Here is a 6,768-nt window from a genome sequence, read left to right as displayed (position 1 = left end):
AAATACCACTGCACTCAGTCCAGCCTAGGTTTTCAGGTTGCTTTTTTCTTCTTTCTTTCTATCTTTTTTTTTTGTTAGGGTCTCACTCTATCACTCAAGTCAGCAATCTTGGTTTACTGAAGCCTTCACCTGTGGGTTCAAGCGATCCTCTTGCTTTAGCGTCCTGAGTTGCTGGGACTATAAGCATATACCACCACATTTGGCTATTTTTTTTCTTTTGCAGTGACAGGATCTTGTTATGTTGCCTAGGCTGGCCTTGAACTTCTGACTTCAAGTGATCCTCCCACCTTAGCCTCCTGAGTAGGTTGTTTCCACATCTTGGCTATTTTGAATAATGCTACAATGAACATGAAAGTGCAGATATCTGTCTATCCCCTGAAATGATTTTGCCTTCCTAGGCCTCTGGGACTATGATGAGAAGGACAGTCATGAAGAACTTTGAAATGCCTTCAAGGTTTTTTTTCCATTCTCTTGATGATCTTTTTCTCTGTACAAATCTCCTTAGCAATAGGTCCCTGGGCCACACCTTTGATTTCCTCTCCCCAACATGCTTTTTTCACTGTTTGCATGACCACATTGAGATGTTTCCAAATCCTTCTGCTTTGCTTTTCTTTTGATTGTAAATTCTGTCTTTTAAGTCATTTTTTCCTTCTCACAGCTTAATTCAAGCAGTTAAAAGTAGCCATGCCACATCTTAAATGCTGTGTTGCTTAAACATTTCTTCTGCCAGATAACCTAATTCATTGCTCATAAGATCTACATTCTATAATGCCCTAGTGTATGGACATAATGCAGCCAAGTTCTTTGCTACTTGATAGCAAGGATGGCCTTTATTCCAGTTTCCAATACCTTGTTCTTCAATTCCATATGAAACCTCTTCAGAATGGCCTTTACTGTTCATATTTCTATCAGCCTTCTGGTCATAACCACGTAACCAATCTCTAAGGAGTTCTAAACTTTCCCTAGTCTTTTTGTCTCCTAAACCCACACCAGGATATAGGCTTTCTCTATTTTGCTCCTCCAAATTCTTCCAGTCTCTGTCCATTATCCAGTTACAAAGCTGTTTCCACGTTTTCAGGTATTCATTGATACCAACTTTTTTCTCTTTCTCTCTCTCTTTTTTTTTTTTTTTGAGTTGAGTCTCACTCTGTCATCCAGGCTGGAGTGCAGCGGCACACTTATGGTCACTGCAGCCTCAACCTGTTGAGCTTAGGCAATCTTCCCCCTCAGCCTTCCAAGTAGCTGGAACTACAGGCACATGCTGCCTTGCCTGGTTAATTTTTGTGATTTATTGTGGAGACAAGGTCTCACCAAGTTGCCCAGGCTGGTCTTGAACCCCTGGGCTCAGGCAAGCCTCAAGCTTGCTTTGGCCTCCCAAAGTGCTGAGATTATGGACTGAGCCACCATGTCTGGCCAGTACCAACTTTCTTAGTCCATTTTCTGTTGCTTATAACAGAATAACTAAAGCTGGAACAGTTACGGGAAAAAAGGAGTTAATTTCTTACAATTCTGGAGGCTGGGAATTCCAAGGTCAAGGGGGTGCATCTGGTGAAAGACTTCTTGCTGGGGGGGACCTTCTGAAGAGTCCCAAGGTGGTACAGGGTATCACATGACAAGGGGGCCGAGTGTGCTAGTTCAGGTCTCTCTTCCTCTTCTTATAAAGTCCCACTTCCATGACAACCCGCTAATCCCTTAATGTACACGTGGATTAATCCATTCTTGAAGACAGAACCTTCAAGATCCAATCACCTCTTAAAGGACCCACATTTTAGTACTGCCACGCAGAGGATTACAATTCAACATGAAACGTTTAAGAAGGGACAAATATTCAAAAAATAGCAGACTGGAAACTACCTACCACCTGTTTTTGTACAACCCATGGACTAAAAACAATTTTTGTATTTCTAAAATGGTTGAGCAAAAATCAAAGAATGACAAGTGAAAATTACATGAAAATAAAATTTTAGTATTCACAAATAAAGTTTTATTGAAACACAGCCATGCTCATTTATTTGCATATAATTTGTGACTGCTTTCATGCTACAGAAGCAAAGTAGTTGTTTTGACAGACTTATGGCCCACAATACCTAAAATATTTATTATTTGGCTCTTACAGAAAAAAAATTTCAAAACTTGCTTCATCTCTCTTAACAGTTCTCTTATTTTCCATGTTCTTTTCTCTCTGTGCCACACTGGGTAATTTTGTCAGCTTTATGTTCCAGTTTATTATCCCTTTTGCTATATCTAATCTACAGATTTAGTCATCAATTTTTTCTTTTCTTTAACTAATTGTATTCTTTTTCTTCTTTTTTTCTTTGAGTTAGCAATAAAATTGGTAACTGTCCTTAGGTGTACCTGTCTTTCCCATGTGCGTGCTTTATTTTCAGGTAAGTTTTCTCTTTTGCTTTCCTGGTCCCTTTGGGAATTTCCTATAATCTCAGCAACAGAATAAAATTATGTCAACCTGCTGGGCTATCCTTCTGCCTCAGCCTTCCAAGTAGCACAAACTACAGGCACTTGCTACCACACCAGACTAATATTTTTGGTTGATTGTAGAGATGAGGTCTCACCAAGTTTCCTGGGCTGGTCTTGAACCTGTGAGCTCAGGTGATAGGGTTTGTAAGGGATTGGGAGAGGAGGCTGTAGTTAAAACAATACATCATCTGATAAACCTTTTAACCACTGGCAGCTCGTCTCTTCCTTCTCGGAATGTTACACGGGCAATTCACTTGCCTCAGTCTCTCAAAGTGCTGGGATTACAGACTGAGTCACTGAGCCTGGCCAGCTTCTACCATTTATAATGGTTTGTTTCCTTATGTAGTTGATGATCTTTGTGATTTCATATTTGGTAGAGTCAGTCTGTGGTGCTATGTGAAGAATGCCTTGTCCAGAGAGGATTTATGTTTGCTTTTGCTGAAAGTCAGGAAGATGACTATGACCTGAGAGCTCTAGAGCCTTTGTCCAATTTCTCTGGCTTAATCTAGGAATCTTAGGTTCAGTTATTCAATCTTCCTCTGTTGGCCCGAACTTATTTCTCAATTCCAGCAACAATATTGGCAATAAAATTGGTAACTGTCCTTAGGTGTACCTGTCTTTCCCATGTGTGTGTTTTATTTTCAGGTAAGTTTTCTCTTTTGCTCTTCTGGTCCTTTGGGAATTTCCTGTAATCTCAGCAACAGAATAAAACTATGTTTTCCATTGAATCTAGATGTTTTATAACAGAAGGGTTTCCTGGCTATCTAATCTGCCATGTTGCCAGAAGCAAAAATCTCATCCAATTCCTTTTTTCTGTACTTACTACTAAACTTGATCCCCACTTGCTGGCTTAGCTCCTTCCCAGGACCAGGTGTGAGGATTGTTTCTGCACTTCCTACCTTCCCCTTTCCTTCATTGTACTCCTATGTCTGCTCCTTCCTTTATCACCCACTCTATTCCCTTAACAGACATCTAAACTCTCAGTCAATGGTCGTGGTAGTTCTTCTTTGACTAAAGGTACACTCATTCTTTGGTTTCTTGCCAAGGACAGAATTTAGCTTGTGGTTCCTTTTAACTATTTTGTGTCTCTTGTCTTCTCTCATTTCTTTACACACACACACACACACACACACACACACGCAGAAACACACTATTCCCTTTCCTGCCCATTTAAACATGCTCTCCTTATTGGCATGATTTAATTTTTATTCACTGACATCATTATTTCAGGTCTCTCCTGTGGAACTGCAGGGCTCTTTTTTGCTCCTTGGGTCTCCAGGGTATGGCTCAGAGCTAAATGCTTTTCTTTCTCCATTTACAGCAGTGCCCATATACTGTTCTGTCACTTTCAGATTGATCAGTTACTTCTACCGTTGTTGCCATCAGTTACAAGTGACTTTAGATGAAGAGACAGGCATATGAAAATACTTTGCAAACTGTAAAACCCTCTATAATGCTAAGGACTATTCAGGCATAAGATATACAGTATAATTTAGGCTTCAGCTGAAGCAAATGCCCCTGACTTTGATTATGCAGGACTGTCTTAAAGGCTTGTGAAGCTGAAAAGTGGTCTATACAGGAAGAGAAGTCTTTCATGGAGGAAACACAACACCCTATTTAGAAGCTGCTGCCAATTTGACTCTTTCTCCATTTAAATAGAACAAATCCATTTTAATCAAATACTAAGGACAGAAGAAACACTGAGAAGTCCTCCAAATGTATGCTTCCTAACAGTTTCTGTCTCTCCCGATTGGCTGTTGTGCATATAGTCTAAAAGTATAGTGACTGCTGTTTATCCATGAAACATGATGTAGAAGAGTAGAAGGAATTACAGTGCTGGTAAATATAAACAGGGATCTTCCAGAAGCTCATGTTAATTCAAAATGATTAATTAATCATGACAGCCAGGCTATGGTTCCAGGGCTAAGACTGAGAAGAGGCAGGTTTCTGATGTGCATATCTAAGTAGGGAACTGAGAGACCTTATAGACAGCAGAGTGTTGGACCAAGAGTCTGGAGACTGTTTTTAAAAAAAGTTGATCATTGAATTGTCACAGGATGAAAACAGCTAGCTCTTTGTGGGATGTGAGTGACCTTTTGACTCAGATATGATGATTCTATGGTCATTGCCAATTGACATGGGTTTATTTTGTAGTTTATCTAAATTCCCTGGGTTTTAATTCCTGTGTTTCTATATTCTTGATTTGTGTGAAGTCAGCCACTGTAGTTGATGTCAGGAAGATACAGCCTGTGCTTCATTGAGGCATTAATTTTTGTCTATTCTGCGATATGATATGTGCCCAAGCCCTAAAACACCCTAACAGAAGCAACATGGAAGTTTTTTTTTTGAGTTGGAGTTTCACTCTATCACCCAGACTGGAGTGCAGTGGCCGCTCCCAGCCACTGCAGGCTTGACCTGCTGGGCTCCGGCGATCCTTCTGCCTCAGCCTTCCAAGTAGCTGGAACTACAGGCGCATGCTACCACGCCCGGCTCATTTTGATTTATTGTAGAGATGTTGCTTCTGAGGCAAGTCCCTGTTAACATGGGACTTTGTTTCTTCTGTTCCCCATTGCACTTCCCAGACACTCCAGCATCAAAAACTCCAGAATTTTTTGATAGTGCTCTTCACACACAAAAAGTAAAATAGTAATGTCTGGTATTATAAACATTTCAGAACGCATTAATAAATTCTTCTTTTTCTCTTTCAGTCTTAAAGTCCCAGATTGAAGTGCACAATGAAAGCCCTGCTGTTTGTATTCTTTGGAACACAGTAACTTCCTGCTATAAATGTTACCCTTTTAACTTCTGATTGACTGCAGGCTGATTAATTCTATGTAGTCAGTGCAGAAATTCCCCTCAATATTCTGATGCATGACCTACAATTTAATCTTGTCATTTTTCTTCCTGTAGTTTAGATCTAGATCGGGACACCCCAGCTCCTTGATCCTAGAAAATGAACCCATTGGTTAATTAAGTGTGAGTGGTGCCTAGCTGGGTGTCTTCTCCTTGACACTCTTGCATTCAAATACACAGGCCGAGGGCTTGGAATTGTCCCCAAACCACCCTAGATCAGATCTCAGCTGCTTTGTAAAGCTTTCCAGTGGTGAAGCTACATCCACCCTCCATTTCCGCTTCTGTCTCTAACCATCTGTCCTTCCAATTCTTCCAAAAATGGCTTCAGACAGAAAAATATCTTATTCGAGATTTGGCCTTCCGTTTTACTTCTCCTAGCTAAAACTTGCTTCCCCTGCAACTAGACTGTAAACTTCCTTTCGCTGACAGGAACCTTTTAAAATTTGCACTCCAGCACCTTGAACAGTGCCTGGCATGTATAGTAATTACTTTATATGTGACAGAACAACTGAATACATGAACAACTGTTTCCCTTAATGGTCATTGAAGCATTGCATACAATTCACTTTTTTGGAATAGTCTTCTTTTCTATCTCAGAATTATTGAAGCTGGTTTCTAAATTTTCCCCAGCATAAGACCCATTTCTAAAATAGTACTTGGGTAAGGTTCTAAATTATAAAATATTTACACATCCTAGCCCTCTATCACCTTTTGAAAGAATGCAGCACTACATGATTGAGGCAAATTCATCTTGTCTACATTTCAAAACTGCTTTTGTATACGGGCAGTTTTTATTTGCTAGTTGTTTTCTCCATCAATAGTCTACCTACAAGGAGTGTGTCTTTGTGCTGTTTTGTCCGGCTTTTATCACTGGCTTGACTTAGGCTTGACTATCTTCTGACAAAATATGCAGATCCCTGGGTAGTTCAGTTGCTAAGTTGGATGAGGAAGTCAGGTTCTTAACCTCTGGGGAAACAGGAGTCTACACAGAAATAAAGATGAAATGCAAAAATGTCAACAAAGAAATCAAGTACAAGATGAAAAAGATGAACACAGCCCATGAGAAAAAGCCCCTGAGCTCACTACATCATTGTATGTTGCTGTTGGGCATTAAAACAAATAAACAACAAAAAAAACCACCTTTTGTTGTTGTTGTTATTGGAGTCTCAGCCTGTTACCCAGACTGAAGTGCAGCGGCATGATCACAGCTCACCTCAGCCTGGACCTCCTGGGTTTAGGTGATCCTCTGGGCTCTGTCTCCTGAGCTAAGACTACAGGTGCGTGCCACCATGCCTGGCTAAGTTTTACTTTTTTTTTTTTTGTAGAGATAAGCTCTCGCTATGTTGCTGAGCCTGGCCTCAAGCTCCTGGGCTCAGTCATCTTGCCTTAGGTTCCCAGAGTGCTGGGATTATAGGTGAGAGCCACTGCACTCGACCAAAT

Source organism: Carlito syrichta, unplaced genomic scaffold, assembly GCF_000164805.1.
Source record: "Carlito syrichta isolate Samal-C Ts95f unplaced genomic scaffold, Tarsius_syrichta-2.0.1 Scaffold303514, whole genome shotgun sequence".
NCBI lineage: Eukaryota > Metazoa > Chordata > Mammalia > Primates > Tarsiidae > Carlito > Carlito syrichta.
This window is presented reverse-complemented; position numbering follows the sequence as displayed.